The sequence below is a fragment of the Myotis nattereri genome (assembly GCF_964212035.1).
Source record: "Myotis nattereri genome assembly, chromosome: 2".
Classification (NCBI taxonomy): domain Eukaryota; kingdom Metazoa; phylum Chordata; class Mammalia; order Chiroptera; family Vespertilionidae; genus Myotis; species Myotis nattereri.
The window spans coordinates 173,827,499-173,844,905 of NC_138076.1; the positions used below are offsets into that span (position 1 = coordinate 173,827,499).

At 38.8% G+C, this 17,407-nt stretch overlaps 1 protein-coding gene across 2 annotated transcripts in view; it reads right to left on the reverse strand.

The window, feature by feature from the left end:
- The window catches only part of CNTN1 (contactin 1), a 275,742-nt gene extending 261,430 nt beyond the window's left edge, over positions 1-14,312 (reverse strand). For both annotated transcript variants that reach the window (XM_081082844.1, XM_081082845.1), the window contains exon 1: positions 14,145-14,312. The gene's annotated coding sequence lies outside the window, so the exon portion shown is untranslated. The remainder of the gene's footprint in view (positions 1-14,144) is intronic.
- Positions 14,313-17,407: the final 3,095 nt, after the last annotated feature.

The following is a 17,407-nucleotide window of genomic DNA, read 5'->3' on the forward strand; positions in this document are numbered from 1 at the left end:
CTTGAATGTAGTCTGAGGAATAAAAAAGATGCTGTTAGAGATTCAAATTTCTGGATCACATTCAAAATTTACTGAAGCAGAATCTGTAATGATGGAGGTCAGAACACCTCATTTTGAACAATCTCAGGTTAATTCCTATGAGCTATGAAGTTACAGAACCACTGCCATATATAATACATCAGTTGTAGAACAATACTATGATTATAATTGTACTCAGCAATATGGAGAAAGGAGTGTGTGTATCTGCTAATAAATTGATGGTTTCCTTCTGGCATCCTCTGAATATGGAATATTATTACAAAAGAACATTTCCAAAATGTTTTGTTTACTAAAAAAAAAAAAAAATGTAGAGAGTGTGGACTATCCCTAAGTGAGACAGTATTCTAGACACTAAAGATTCATTAAAAACAAACAAACAGTAAAACTTTTACAAGCTAGTAAAGAAAGTATGTGTAATGAAGGGGCTATGCAGAAGTTTACAAAGGGCTCATTGGGTACACAAACAATAGGGGGAAGTCAGGCTTGGAGAAACTTCCTGAATGAGGTGGCCAAGCATAACCTTGAAAGATGCTTGCCAGATATGCAATGCAGATACAAGTAAAATTTTCTATCTCAATAAGCATCAAAGATTCTTATAAAAGTAGGTGTTACTTTTATTCAGAATTCAATCTAAAGTCCATTATTAATGAAATGTTGAAGAAAACTATGATCTGGTATGAATGAAATAATTCTCCATTACTATCCATCATCCACAGCACTGCCATCTCAAAAATGAGAAAGTTTAGGATAGATGAAGTGATAAGCATAAATAAGTTGAGCAGGAGGTCCATGGCAATAATGAAATAGAAATAATGAAGCAAGATTCAAATGGTATTATCAAGGCAGATGATATTACAAGCAATTGTGAAGGAAAATATTCTCTGGATGAAACAAAATTCTCTTGGGGAAAGGCCTACTTAAATTTCAATTCTCTAATAAGAAAAATAATAGACAATAATTAGCTTTGAAAAGTACAACTGTTTTCAGAGATTCGAAAAATGACCAGTATTGTCTATATACCTCAGCATGACACTTCCCTGAACAATGGTGGCATTAAAAAGAGACAGAAAGTGAAGAAACAAACAACCAAAAAATTTATGCCACTCACTATGTATCAGTTATTTATTGTGACTTCTCAATATATAATTTCAGCAGAGTGTCACAAATATAAGAATTTTTATTGCAAGTTTCCTATACCAATAAGATTCTTAGAACACATTTTACTTTGATTAATGTAATCATTTTGTTAGTAATAATGGCAACTCTTTCTCTTTAGAACTAGTTAACTTTACCACAGTAAAAATGAAGAAATAATTCTAAGCCCTGGCTGGTTTTCTCAGTGGTTAGAGCATTGCTCAGTGGTAGAGCCTCAGCCCATGGACCAAAGGACTGAGGGTTCAATTCCCAGCCCCCTATTAGGGCACAAGCGGGAGGCAAAAAAATCAATGTATCTCTCTCTTCCCAATTTCCCCTGCCTTCTACTCTCTCTAAAAATCAATGGAAATATATCCTTAATAACTGAGTTTCTACAACATTAAAAAGAATCGATAAATGAAGTATTAACATTGATAAGTTAGTTTTGCAATTTTATAAAAGATCAACATATAAAAACTAATTATATTTCTATTTACTATCAACAGAGTTAGAAACTAAAATTTAGAAATTATAGTACTTACAATAGCATTAAAAAATCAAACACCTAAGGAAGAATCTAATAAAAGTTGTGCAAGGTTTTCACACTGAAAACTATAACCATTTTTTAAAATATATTTTATTGATTTTTACAGAGAGAAAGGGAGAGGGATAGAGAGTCAGAAACATCGATAAGAGAAAAACATCGATCAGCTGCCTCCTACACACCCCCCACTGGGGATGTGCCCGCAACCAAAGTACATGCCCTTGACCAGAATCGAACCTGGGACCCTTCAGTCCACAGGCCGACACTCTACCCATGGAGCCAAACCAGTTAGGGCGAAAACTATAACCATTTAGAGAAACTTAAAAGGCCTACGTGAAGTGGTACATATAGAGGCCATTATAAATTGAAAACCTCTTTTTTCACCATGTCAATTGTAAAATAGAGTTATAGATTCAAAGTCATCTTAAGCAAATTCCAACAAGAATTTCATGAAAATTAACAAGCTGACTTTAAAATTTATACAGAAAGGCAAATAGCCAATTTATACAGTTATTCAAGATGAACTCAAAGAATAGCCAAGCTGGAGGACTTACTCTAGTAAATATTAAGACCTATTTTAAATCTTCAGTAATTACAGTAGTAAATATTAAGATCTATTTTAAATCTTCAATAGTTAAACATAAATTCAACAACACATAAGTAAATCAGTGCAACAGAATAAAGTCCAAAAAAATACCTACCCATTCATGAACACTTGATTTTTGACAAAGGTAGCATTCCCAAACCATGGTAAAAGGACAGTCTTTTCAATAAATGACTCTAGATTAATTTTATATTCATATAAATAATATAATGTGACCCAAATCATACTCAAAATCAATTTCAGGAGAAATGTAAAACAACATAATGCCGAGAGCACAATAAAGAAAAATATTTCTATTCCTGTAATAAATAAATGACTTGTCTTATCAAATAAGATACAAAAAATACTATGGACTTCTTAAAATTGATAAAATTTTTTGATAAAACATAACATTAAGGGAGTGTTAAGGCAAATCAAAGAGTGGTATACAATATTTGCAAATATTCTCTAAGGGATCAAATTCAGAATATACATATAAAGAACTTCCTATCCTATATAATAAAAAGCTAATATGCAAATTGTCCCCTCAACCAGGAGTTCGACCAGGGGGCAGACAGCCAGTCCCCACGGTTGCATGAATTCATGCACCAGGCATCTAGTGAAACAATAAGTAAAAGACAGATACCCTAGTGGTAAAATGGACAAAACTTTTGAACACACACTTCAAAACTACTATATATAATTTCAATATATAATTCAGCAGAGTGTCAAAAATATGGGAATTTTTATTGCAAGTGTTTCTTAATATACCTTTTTAAAAAGGTGTTCAACTTATTATTAATGAAGGAAATGCATGCAGTTTTAGTAAAAACCATACCTAAATATCCATCTCCACTCACTAGGATAGTTTAAATTCAAAAGGCTACCAAGTATTGGCAAAGCTGTGGAGCAACTTGAAATTTCATACACTACAGGTTAAACTGGAAATTGGCTCAACCACTTTGAAAAAAATAGCAATTTCTACCAAGCAATAGTCTATGACTCAGCAATTTTAATCTTAGGTATATCTTAACAAAAAATGCATACACATACCTGAGGTACAAAAGAAATGTATAATAATAAATATTCATAGGAGAACTAGCCTATCTAATAAAGAGGTAATATGCAAATTGATTATCACTCCAACACACAAGATGGCCGCCCCCATGTGGTCAAAGATGGCTGTCCCCATGTGGACACAAGATGGCCGGCAGGGGAGGGCAGTTAGGGGTGACTGAGCCAGCAGGAGAGGGCAGTTGGAAGAGACCAGGCCTGCAGGAGAGGGCGGTTAGGGGCAATTGGGCCGGCAGGGGAGCAGTTAGTTGTCAATCAGGCTGGCCTGGGTGTTGTTAGGCGGTGATCAGGCTGGCAGGCAGAAGCAGTTAGGGGCAATCAGGCAGGCAGGCTGGCGAATGGTTGGGAGCCAGCAGTCCTGGATTGTGAGAGGAATGTCCAACTGCCCATTTAGGCTCAATCCCACCAGTAATGGGCCTAAATGGGCAGTCGGACATCCCTCGAGGGGTCCCAGATTGGCGAGGATGCAGGCTGGGCTGAGGGACACACACCCCTCCCACCCCCCCGTGCATGGATTTCATGCACCTGGCCTCTAATTAGTAATAACACAAAACTGGAAACATCCCAGATATCCAGCAAATAGAACAGATGTGTACATTTTAAAATAGGTATATAATGGAATTTTATAGAGCAATAAAAATGAGCTATTTTTTCATATAAAAATCTATTGTTATGTGGAAAAACATGAATACAGGGTGAGGCAAAAGTAGGTTTACTGTTCTTTGTATGTAAAATAATATAATCCTATCTAATAATAGACAAACATGGTAATTGACCATACCTTCGCTACGCCTCCCATTGGCTAATCAACAAAGATGGCGGCTAATTTGCATACACCGGCTGGAAGCAAAAACTGAAGACACTGTAGAAGGAAGCCAAGCAAGGGAGCCGAGGTAGCAGAGACAGGCGGGAGAGAAGCGGCAGAGACAGGCGGGGTAGGAGCCACAGAGACGGGAGCAAAGCCCTATTCTGCAATGGGCCTCTAGTAATTAATAAATAATAATACAAGAATAAACTGTTTCCTGTACTCACAGCTGCGAACTTACTTTTCCCACTCTGTATATCTTACCAAAGAGACTGAGCAAAAGAAACCTGTTGCCAAAAGGTACACACTGTATAATCCTGTTTATATAAATTTCAAAAACAGGCAAAACTATTCTATAAAATCTTAAAGTCAGAAAAGTGGCTACCTTTGGAGACCAGCAAGATGGTGGTGATTGGGAAGGGCTGAAAGTGATCTTAGGTGCTGACAAAGTTCTTTGTTATAATTAATTGCACTTTACTGTATTCTTTAATCAAAAAAGTGTTTAAAAAAATGCAATACTTCATTGAAAGTAATTATCTTAGTTTCATGATCATTCAATTGTGCATAAACCAGAATTTTAAAATTACTATTTTTTAAAAAGTGAATTAATTTTTAGTGCTAAAATAGTTACCTCTCTAAAATTATATATTCAAACCAAAAGAAAAATATAGTAAATCAATCCAGCAGGTATTTTTTAAAATTTCCAATAAAAATGTATTGCTTTAATTTAATGAATAAAAATATATGCAATAGAATATTTTACTCAGTATAAAATTCTGTTATATTAATGTGAGTCTCCAACTGGAATATATAAATATTGTTAATAATATTTTTAGCAATCTTGCCTGATACACCTAGCAAATCTGTACTTTCAGTCATGACAATTAAATACTCTCAGATTAGATGTCTTAGGACAGAGTTACTGTTTATGGTTTGTGAAGTTAGGAAGCAAAATTAGGGCAGAAAATCATAAAAAACTCCTGATGCTTAGTTCAAAGTTAGAATAATCTATTTTCAAATGGCACATTGTAATTGCTTAGTTCATGCTTGGGAAACTGCTCCCTGTAAATCAATAGTGAAAGACCATTTTGTTTATGAAATATACATAAATAAAACATACATAAACTTGGAGTGATTTAATCTCGTGTTAATACTAAGTATATATAGAGAAAATTTAAACTGTGACTCCAAAATACTAAAACTAGACATCCCAGAGAGGAAGAATGACACAGTGATTAATAACCTAGGCTTAGGAGTCAGATAACCTAAATGTGAATTCTAGCTTCTTTAGTCATTAGCTTTCTAATTCCTCTATTTTTTCTCATTTTTAAAATGATAAAAATAATAACTAAAATCCACTTCACTGCATTTGGTTGTTATGGGATAGCACGTGCAACACTGTTATAGAGAAGAAATCGTTTGCACAAGTCATTTAGAAAAATCAGTCTTATATTCAGTATTTTTAATTTTCAAATTAGGCTAGATCAGTGCTCTAGGTATGTACTCAAATATTTTTCATAATTTTTTTCAACAGTTGGACTATTTCTGAAAAATATATTTTGCTGGGCCAGCCAGTGTTGCTCAGTCAGTGGTTGGGCATTGACATATGAACCAGGAGGTTCAATTCCTAGTCAGGACACATGCATGGGTTGCAGGCTCGATCCCCAGTGAGGGACTGCAGGAGGCAGCCAATCAATGATTCTGTCTCATCCTTGATATTTCTATATCTCTCTCCCTTCTTCTCTGAAATCAATAAAAATATATTTAAAAAAATATGTTCTTCACACTATTCTCTAAGATTGTACAGAATATATGCTAAGCCAAACTGAAAAGTTAAATATTGTCTAATTAAGAAAATCTAGTATTTAAAAATTTTTAAAAAGTATTTTAAAAATTCTACTTTTATAAGGACAAGAAAAAGAACATTATCACCAAAAATAAAAAGAACTACACTCTGAAGTAAAAAAAAAAAAAAAGTGGGGAGTAAATGTGTGTGTATGATCAGTAATTAAAGATTTTAAAATATGTTTAAACCAATAACTGCCATCAGTGTGTTTCTTCTCAGATTGTTAAAAACCAAAGTGAAAACTATAAATAGGTATTGATACAGTGTATTTTACTGGATTTCTCAGAATTCTGAGTGGATTGTTAATATCAAGACCAATATCCTTTACCTGGAAAGAATGGTGGCAGATGGTGGGCTCTCTCAGTGAGATGTTTTGGCTGGGCATACTAACTTGCAACTATTCTTTTCAAGCTATGTCACTCTTATATGATCTTAGAAAAATTATTTATCTGAGCTTGTTTGTTGATATGTTAAGTATGATAATCATGTATTTCAACCTAATTTTTAGAATTGTTGTGAAAGATCAAATGAGGATATGCATGTAATCATGCTTTATAAACTACTAGACATCACCCCACAAAAGACCTTTCATTAACTACAGGGAAGGGGGTTAAATTTTGCCGATATTCAGCTCCAATACAGCTAAATTTATATACCTACATTATCCATGTAACTATACATTTCTTCCTCCATCTAAAATGGAGAATTATTTAAAAGAGTTTCCTACTGATTTAACATTTGGGAATTATTCAGTGTCCTAAGTGTGGCTTTTCATTATAAAATTGCTTATTAAAGGACTCTCTTTTATCTACTTTATTATATATTTTAATGTATAAATCAACAAAAGCAAGAAGTTAATTCCTGAAAAACTATTAAGACTGACATAGTTTATTTATTTATTTATTTATTTATTTATTTATTTATTCATTCATTCATTCATTCATTCATTCCAAGGAATAGATATAAATGTTTAATTTTTTGAAATCTTTAAAAGAGTTTAATTTTAGCCTTCTTTTATTCATTTCTTCATAAAATATTTCAACTATATGTCAGGTTCTTCCTTCCACACACAGAGGAATTAAGGTACGACCACTATCCTCAAAGACTTAGCGAGTGGGGTAATAGGCAAGTCATCTATCAGTTACACTGTAGTATAATGAGTGCTGTGGTTGAGGTACCCACAGATGGTTATGGCAGCACTGAACAAGAGCTCAAAACTCAGCCTGGAGTTTAGGGAAGTCTCCTAGAGAAGGTAGCAGCTGACCTGAGCCTTGAAGAGGTTCATAGATCAATTAGAGGGCAGATAAGGAGACAGATGATTTCTAGCAGAGAATAAACTGCAGAGGGAGAGCAGAGTTTGGAAAAATAGAGAAAAGGCAGAGTGCATTAAGGGAGGTGTGAACAGTTCAGTGTGATTGATATTGTGAGAGACTGAAATGGGAGAGATTGGGGTTATGAGAAAATAGATTTAAAGAAGTAAATAGGTACTGTTCAATAAAAGACTTTAAGTGCAATGCAAAGGACTGCACGCATCTTTTTATAGAATAAAAACAAAAGAGAGCCCTATCAAAAGATTTTCAGCAAACTAGGCACCTGATGAGATTGGGAAAGACAACTTTGGTTATGGTGTGAAACATATATTTAAAAAGATTCTAAGTCAGGGGAACTGAAGTAGGGACTCTGAGCTCTGAATATCCTTCTTTCCTAAACAAGAAGCAGAGACTTATAAAGATTAAATAACTTGCCCCAAATCACACAGATCGTAACTGGCCAAGCTGAGTTTCATGCAAAGCTCTGTATAACTCCAGTGTGCTCCTACGGACAAAGGAAGCTGCCTCTAAAAAAAGGAACTATAATTCAAACAACCCTAAGCAGTTAGAGAATAGTAACAAAAAGTGAAAGAAAAGCAAAGGCCCAGTCAGGTCTACATCATCAAAGTCAAGTATAGGGGCGAGCAATTATCCAGTGAAGGAAGGACCATCTGGGTAATCCTGGCAAAAGCAGATTTAGTGCCTGACTCATTCAGATAATTGTGCATACAAATGTGCCTGCTCTGGCTGAGTAACTTGGTCATTAATAACTTCCATGGTACATTTTGCCCTGTGGCACTTTTGAAATGGACAGTGGTAACTCAGAAAGAATTAAGGTACTATTCACTTCGTGGGAGAGTCACATAAATAATAATGGGATCTTAATAGACTGGGAGTGCATTTTATATGTCCCATGAGCCATTTCATCACACAGGGATATGTACATGATATACATAAGCCAAATCCCATTTCAAAGAAGGCAAAATGTTCAGCAATAGTACCCTTGAATGTGTGTTTTTATATTCAATTATTTGTCAGGTAGCAGAAAGTTTTCTGAACTTTAAAACAACAAGAGGTAGTATTACAAATAGATTTATAGGTTAGGCTAAAATAAAGTTATAAATTTATATATGTTCAAAATATAAAATACAGAAGGCAAAAAACAAGGTAATAAGAACTTTCACAGTAAACAATAGATGTTTAATTAAACAAAGAAAACATTAATATCCCAATAAATAGTCAAATGAAATCCAAAAATTAAAAAATACAAAGAGCTAATAAACCTGAACACATTTCTTGAACTCATCCAAAATTATAGAAGCACACCTTCAAAGAATAACTAAGTATACTTTTTACTATCAAACAGTCACATGTTTTAATCCAATATCATGTGTGATAAGAATATTTCCACATTGGTTTACAGTGAGTATCAGTTTGTCTATAAACTCTTTGCTGGGGCAGTTTGGCAATAAGCGTTAGGTGTCTAGATATATTTATGCATTTGACAAGGTAACATTTAAGAAGTTATTACAAGAAAATGATCATAAATGCAAAATTAGTATATATTCATGTATATTTTCATAAGTGTAAAAAACCAGAAGCAATCTAAAGGCTCTGTGTGAAAAAAACATTTGGCATTCATAAAAATATGGTTAGTAAGAATATTAAATGGAATAAATATTTATGTTATGATGTTAAGTGGGGGAAAAGCTAAATGCAAAAATAAAATTATTCCAATTTATATATTTTAAATATCTATGCATATTTATTCAAATGAACGTGAGGTTAAGAGTGGATCTCTTTGCATAGAATTTTCTTCTATTTCCAATGTTTCCTGAGTGATTCTATATCCTATATAATAAAAGGCTAATATGCAAATAGATTGAACTGCGGAACAACCAACAACCGAACAACCGGTCGCTAGGACATGCACTGACCACAAGGGGGCACACAGGGAACATGGTGGGTGTCGGCTGTGGCTGGATGGTGGAGCGGGTGAGTGGGGGTGCCAGAACAAGGCGGGGTACTGGTCACTGTCATCGGGGCAAGCCTCTGGTAGTTACTAAAAATTCTTTGCTCCTGTGCATCACCCAGCACTCCCGCCCAGCGCTCACACCTGCTGCCGGCACCGGCCCCACTTGCACCCACTGCCTGCACTTGGCACAGGCCCCGATCACTCGGTGCCTTCAGCAGGTGCAAGTGGCAGGTCGCCCCTCATCGCCCCTGAGGGCTTCTCTACCTCCCCCTGCTCCTGAGGGGCAATTGGGGCAGCAGCTGCTGCTCGCATCCACTGACACGCCAGCCCCACTTGCTCCACGCCATCAGCCAGTGTGAGCGGGGCCAGCACCGTCAGCACGTGGGAGCGGTGACGGCGGGAGCAGGGCTGCCGCCAGACAGGGGACAGGTGGCCATGGCGGGAGGGGCTGGGCAGGGGCATGGAGGATCGGCTGAGACCTGTCCTACTGCCCACTGCAGCCTCACGGCCCACAGTTCCTTTCAAGGTGCACAAATTTGTGCACTGGGTCCCTAGTATACTTATAATCATGAAAATGTTATTGAAAAAGTAATATTTAGTGGATATAATTTTGAAGGCAATTTTAGGTAATAGTTCATTCACACAACCATAATGAAATGTCCCATCCACTTGCTATATTTTCAAGAGCACACAACTGCTCAGCCCTGTTCTTAGAATTTGAACCCAAGTGCTCTTGCTCCAAAGACAGTGATTTTTAAGATATGAACTAAAGCACAGTGAGAATTTCAAAGCAGAGTAGAATAATAAAAATTTAAAATACACCATACCAAACATAACAAGCTGCCTTTTAGATTAAAAGCTGAGAGACACACACATTTGATAAATTGCCTACTGTACGAATCTAGGCATACAATGACAGGTGAAACTGGTACTGGAGAAAAACAGAGAAAGATACAAATTCGAGTTGAGAATAAAAATGAATAAATTAGTTACTGAATAGATAGTGGGTACTTGGAGGTAGAAAAAACAAAGTCTTAAAAAATTAATCACAAACCTTTGCTAAAAGCCAGTTTAAGGGTGATGACTACTGATGGGGAAAGCAAAAAATTGTTTTCACTATGTACATTATCATTACTGTAAACAATACTTCTACTGACAGCTATTATTTTTGAGTAATTGCTATTGGTCAAGTCCTATTTTAAATGTGTTACATGCATTATCTCACTTAATATTCAAATAAATGTGCAAAAAAAAAAAAAAGAAAACTGAGGTAAATGCTATTATAATCCCCAACTGACTTACCAACATTCACTTATCTGCATAATGATACATAAATATTTACACATGTAGGTTTTTGGAATGGCTAATGAAGAAGAGATCAGAAGTAGAAATGCAAAGACTTTTATTTTCAATAAAATAAATTGCCATCAATTTGCAGGATTCATTGGAAGGCTAGAAACAGGAATATGGGAAAGGAGGGACACAAAAAAAGGAGAGTTAGAAAAAGTAAGAGAAAAATTATGACATCAGATCATAGTGGTATCAAGAAGTACAAATTCAAGGAGATGAATAATATGGAAAATGGCAGACCAGAAGGAAAGAAAAATGAACAATATACCAATAAAAGAATACAAACATTTGACATGAAGAAGGAGAGCTTATGGATGACTTAGAGAGGCTAGGTTCTGTGATGTGTTGCAGACCATGGCCAATTTACATGTAGAAATGCAGGGGAATGGGAAATGGAAATGGATAGATATTGTTTATTTTTTAAAGGCAATTACATGGCATGTTTTGTCTAGAGAAATATGAATTTTCTATCTCTTATCTTGGTCTCTAGTTGACCTCCAGGGGCACAAGATATGAGAGAATATATTGAATCGCCTATACAAAGTCATAACCCCTATTGGGAAATTGAATCATTCTGTACAAGGACATAGAAACACTGATGTCATCCATTATTCCTCATGGAAAGAATAAGGAAGCCAAAAGTAGTTCCCAATACATAGCCTTCTATCAACTAATAAATGATCCTCAAGTCATTGCTGCATCCATCTAAACAGCTCCTTATGATGACAGTTCCTCAATAAGAATCTTTGAGCCTTACTAGATTTGGCTCAGTGGATAGAGCATTGGCCCACAGACTGAAGGGTCGCTGGTTCAATTCTGGTCAAGGGCACATGCCTGGGTTGTGGGCTCGATCCCCAGAAAGGGGCATGCATGAGGCAGCCAATCAATGATTCTCTCATCATTGATGTTTCTTTCTCTCTCTCCCTCTCCCTTCCTCTCTGAAATCCTATATAATAAAAGGCTAATATGCAAATCAACCAAAGAGCGGAATGACCTGTCGCTATGACACACACTGACCACCAGGGGGCAGACGTTCAACACAGGAGCTGCCCCCTGGCTGTCAGTGTGCTCCCCAGGGGGAACGCCTCTCAGCCAGAAGCCGGGCTCATGGCTGGTGAGCGCAGCAGCAGTGGCAGGAGTCTCTCCCACCTCTGCAGCAGGTAGACATCTGCCGAGGGGTCCTGGACTGCGAGAGGGCACAGGTGGGGCTGAGGGACACCACCCCCCCCCGAGTGCACAAATTTCATGCACCAGGCATCTAGTATATATATATATATATATATATATATATATATATATATATAGAGAGAGAGAGAGAGAGAGAGAGAGAGAGAGAGAGAGAGAGAAGAGAGAGAGAGAGAGAGAGAGAGAGAGAGAGAGAGAGAGAGAGAATCTTTGAGCCTACTTAGAACTAGATTCAATTCAATGGTAATAGTTTTTCCTGCAAAATACTTCCTGTCTAATTAGAAGACAAACCTGACTACAATAAGGATTAAGTAACAAAATACCAGTAAGACTTTCTGAATAAGTAAATAACATTGGCCTATATTATTACTGATATCAATATTGACCAAATTTTGTTACCAGGACCAAAAGCTGTAGAAAATTGAACTAGTCTATTTGAGAGAAAAACACTATACAGTATAATTCACAGTACATTATTAGAATATTAGCATTGAAATAATGCATTTTTGGAAGATTTACCCAAATTACTGTGTCCTTTAAATCTTAGTTTTCTCACCTAAGAATATGGAAATGTTATTATCAGAATTAAATAATTCCAGGCAATAGGAAAAATAAATGCACATACATCTATAAAAGAAAGTCCATGTCGCACAAATAGATATGATATGAAACAGCAGCACAAATTTAAGTATCAGGTCCACATGTAAAATTTATACAAAGAAACATGTCAAAACTACTCCAAAGGTTCTGAGAGTCCCTTAGCTCTACATCCTGCAAAGTGGGTGGATTCTTTTCCCCCAAAATTCCCAAATGCTGCTAGCTATATTCCCTCCCAAATAAATTTACTACCAAACAACCAAGGTACAGGCATAAGCAAGCCATTAAGTTCCAGTGAGTTTAATAAAATATCCCAGATATATGTATTTACTACTTGATATGTGTGTTACATTTCAAACTAGTAAAAGTCGGAGGGACACCATGAAGCTGAAAAAATGCAGGGAAATAGATGAATATCAAATAGCACTCTAAGAATGTACTGAAAATAATATTTGGAATGACTGATCTTCATAGGCATTACAGAAACGTTATTTCATGCAGGGTTTCCGCAGTCTGAGGGCATCTTCTCCGGCTTTTTCCCCAATGGAGAATTTGATTCTCTTTCCCCCCTCCCACTCCTTGCCTCCAGATTGCTTCCGAAGGCCAAGGTAGCCTGCTCAGCACCAGGCACAGGGCTGGGTGTGCAGGAGCTATATATAGCTCCACCTCGGAGATGCGCACACACCAGCATGGGTACGAATGCCCATGCTGGGTTTGGCACGAATAAAGGAGAAAGGGGTGCGGCTGCCCACACTCTCCCTCTCTCCCATCAGCCCGATTTTTCAATAATTTCCAAAGCAGGGTGTCATCAGGCCCCAAAGTGATGCAGCAGTGTCTCGTTTCTCTGCAGTTCTTCTGCCCACTGCTTCCAGCCATCTGACTCCGGCAGAAACCGGCGCGGAGCCAACACCTACTTCCCAGATGCGGTCACCCAGGGAGGCCGCCGCGAGCCCATCCGGACACAATTACTTGAGTCTCCGGGAATCCCGGTGGATAAACCCACCTTTTAGAAACTATGCGAGAAGGTGGTTCCCGGGGGACCACGCCAGGCTCGGAGAAGCAACGCCTTCCTGCCCCTCCCCTGCTCAGTCTGCCGCAGAGATGGGAGAGGGGCCCGTGCACGCTCACTAGAGGCGTAATTCATGGAACCAACCCCTCCGGGGGCGGGGTTGCCCCCCACCCCGATCTCGAAGGGAGCCAGCTTTTAGCAGAGGGACCTGGGAGCAAGCAAGTCCCTTCTTCCCCCCAGCGCAACCATGGCCAGTGCTTTCTGGGATGTGCTAGAGACTGGACGCCGCCAGGTAGGAGAGGGAGGGAGCAGGCGAGGTGCGCCAGGCATGGGAAGGAAGAGCAGCTCTCCCCAGTCATGGAGACGCACGGGTTCTCCGCAGACCCTCCCCAGCCCGGCAGACATGGCACCCCTCGGGCGCAGCAGCACTGGCAGTGGGAGAGGAAGCCTGAAAGTTGAGACACAGATGGGGGTTCGGTCCCCTCTCCTCGGGCACTGCCGCCCTGCCCACGCACCTCCTTCCCAGCACCGGACCCCCTGCGCCCCAGTCCTCCACGACCAGAGCTGCGGCGACCTCCGGAGATTTGGGGGTGACGAGGGCGGGGCAGGACTGGAGGAAGGGGAGGGAGGCGACAGGAGCGTGAACATACGCGTTCTTTCCCCCATCGGCGAAGGACAAGCCCTGCCTCCTACCTGTCCCCGGCTCCGGCTCGCCCCGGCGCCGCTCCGCTGGACCATCACCTACAGGTTTCCCACTCCCGCCGCCAACACCTGGGAGCGCATGTCCCCGGCCTGCGCCCCTCAGCGCCTCGGTGGAGCCCACCCGAGCTACTTGACAGCAGAAGCCCAGCCTTTTAGAGTAGTGATTGGCGCCGCGGGGAAAGCAGGGCGGGCACCGAGGAGAAATCCTCGTCTCTGATTGGACAGGCAGGATGTCACTCTCAGCCCAGGGCTCTCAGCTGTGGCTGCTAAGGGTCTCTGCAGTGCTTATGGCCAAAACCTGCTGCTTCGGGATCAAGGACCCCCTAAGAGGAGGGAAACTGGTTTGATGACTTGTCATTTGAAACCCCGAGAGGAAAGGAGAGGCCGGGCATATAAGCAGACACCCAACACTTCCAGAGCTTCCCTGAAGGGACCATCTGCTCTGAGATTTGACAGGCAAAAATATGAGGAGCAATGCCTCCATAAAGAAGCAAGAACCTCGGTGAAGATGGGAGAAAAATAGAAAAATACAGACACTTATGTAAACAAACAAAAATCACAAGACAAAAAACGGGGGGAGGAGGGAGTGTGAGGGTTTTGTTTATTTGTTTCAAGTTTCCATTTTTGCCTAAATACAACGTGGCAGGTGTGTGAGTGTGTGTGTGTGAGTGTGTGTGTGTGTGTGTGTGTGTGTGTGTGTGTGTGTGTGTGTGTGTGTAGAGAGAAAAGGCTGAACTGCTTATCTATAGTGCAGAGAGACTCCTAATATCCTCTGCTGGGAACAGTGTTTCAAATGAGAAAGCCTGTAGAAAAACCTCTAAAGAAAGAGTAAAGGAAGGACATTTAGGCCAAGCTGCATAAGGGACTTGCCTTGGACAGTTCATTTGATAGCAAAAGTCTTGAAATACCAGCAGACTGACTGGTAATCAGTCTGTTCTCTTTCTACTGCTATTAGCCATCATTCCTTTTGCGCTTAAACCCTGAGGCTGCGGGGTCAAGTCAACCCAAACCTAGGTGATCCTTAGCCTGCCTTGTAGGCTCAGGGCACAAGGGCAAAACTAGTTTGTACCCATTTTCCAACTTTGCCTTTGGTCCAGGTGAAATCAGGAAGCAGTGGAATTCAAGAAATTCTTAAACAGGGAAACATGATTTAAAAAATCACAAGTAAAGTTATGGGTAAGGAAGTGTCTAATTTTTAGTGCCATGTAAAGAAACAATCTCCCTCATTGGATGCATCCTGTCAGCAAAATAGCCAAATTCTTCACCACCTAAGTTAAGTAGCTATCTTAACTAACTGAGCATAAGATACAACTTCCATCCTCAAAGAGCTCATGATAAACATGAGTCACTAGACAGCTAGCTATTAGAGAAGATGACATTGTTATTAAATGTTAAATTACTGTAGGCTCTTAGCTTAGTACTTATGGTTGTTATTACTATTAGACTAAAACCCTTCATAAAAATGCTATCTTTATAAAACTGGAGAAAACAAATTAATGTTTTGGGGAGTGAGAAAAGAACCCTAGAGATAATTTACAGTGGACAATAAATATAGTTCTTATGCCAGAAATCCTCTAAACACTGAGCGAGAATAACTTTAAAAAAATGTAATGATAAGTTTTAAACCCCATCAGTTATGCTTCTACATAATATACCATTAGTCGTGCACCTCCACCCCAGCCACCCACACCAATTATTCCATTGAATTGTACAAATCATTCATTACTTAGTGCGTTTACTGCACACTTATTCTATGCCACACCCTGTGTTAGGTTCTAGGACACTGAACAAGAATTATACATTGAACTTGTTAAGGAGGGACTTAGGAGGCAATTAAGATAGTAAAGTATTATAGCAGGGAATGTGTATTTTCAACACTGACATTTTTGTTTATTTCTAAGCATTTGAGTCCCAATAACTTCAACAGACTCTCCTCTAGATTTAAGCAGTGAAGAAAAGGCATAGTAGCAAGGAAATAAAATGAGTATACAGGTCAGCACTAGAGTGGAAATTGGAAGTGAAAAGAATGTTAAAGAAATCTCTGCTATCCTAAATCTTTCATTCCTCAATTCATCCATTCTTTCAACAAATATTACTATTGTCAACATAGAGATGAATGCAATAGGCAAATTCTTATGAAGCTTATTTTTTTTGTTCTTCAAACAATGTAACTTTGTGTATTTACTGATATGATTACACACAACTTGGGAATAATCATATTAGGAGAGTTGCTATCTGGTCATCAGTCACCACATATATTTTCAGATAAAACAGAACATCTCTGGGTTATTAGTTATTATCCTATAGAGAATACATGCATATCTGTTCTTGTTACATATATCTTTACGCATATGAATATATCAAAAATATCTGCTGCAGAGCATTTTACATTTGCCAAACAACTTTTGTATACAATCCTCCACTTTGTTCCTTTTTTCATTTTATTGATTTTTTACAGAGAGGAAGGGAGAGGGATAGAGAGTTAGAAACATCGATGAGAGAGAAACATTGATCAGTTGCCTCCTACATACCCCCTACTGGGAATGTGCCCACAACCAAGGTACATGCCCTTGACCAGAATTGAACCTGGGACCCTTCAGTCCACAGGCTGATGCTCTATCCACTGAGCCAAACTGGTTAGGGCTCCTCTTTATTCTTAAGTAAGTAGGAGATTCATTATTAGCCCATTGCACAATTGAGGAAATTGAAATAGCAAATGAAATGTAAAGGTAATCCTATATAATAAAAGGTTAATATGCAAATGGACCAAACAGCGGAACAACCTGTCACTATGATGCGCACTGACCACCAGGAGTCAGACACTCAATGTAGGAGCTGCCCCCGGTGGTCAGTGTGCTCCCATAGGGGGAGCGGCACTCAGCCAGAAGCTGAGCTCATGACTGGTGAGCACAGTGGCAGTGGCAGGAGCCTCTCCTGCCTCCACAGCAGTGGTAAGGATGTCCAACTGATGGCTCCCCCAAGGGCAAGAGGGCACAGGGCTGAGGGCTCCCCCCTCCCCCTCCCCGAGTGCATGAATTTTGTGCACCAGGCCTCTAGTAAAAAATAATTCTGTATATAATGCTTGGTATATAGAAGACATCCAGTACATTCTTATTGATTAATATATGGCTTATAAAATGTCAGAATATGAAGAATTTTAGAAACCATGTGTTCTACCCATTATACTATGAAACAGAGAATCATATAATTTGCTCAACATCTTGAACCTAGTTAAGGTCAAAGCTGAAACACAG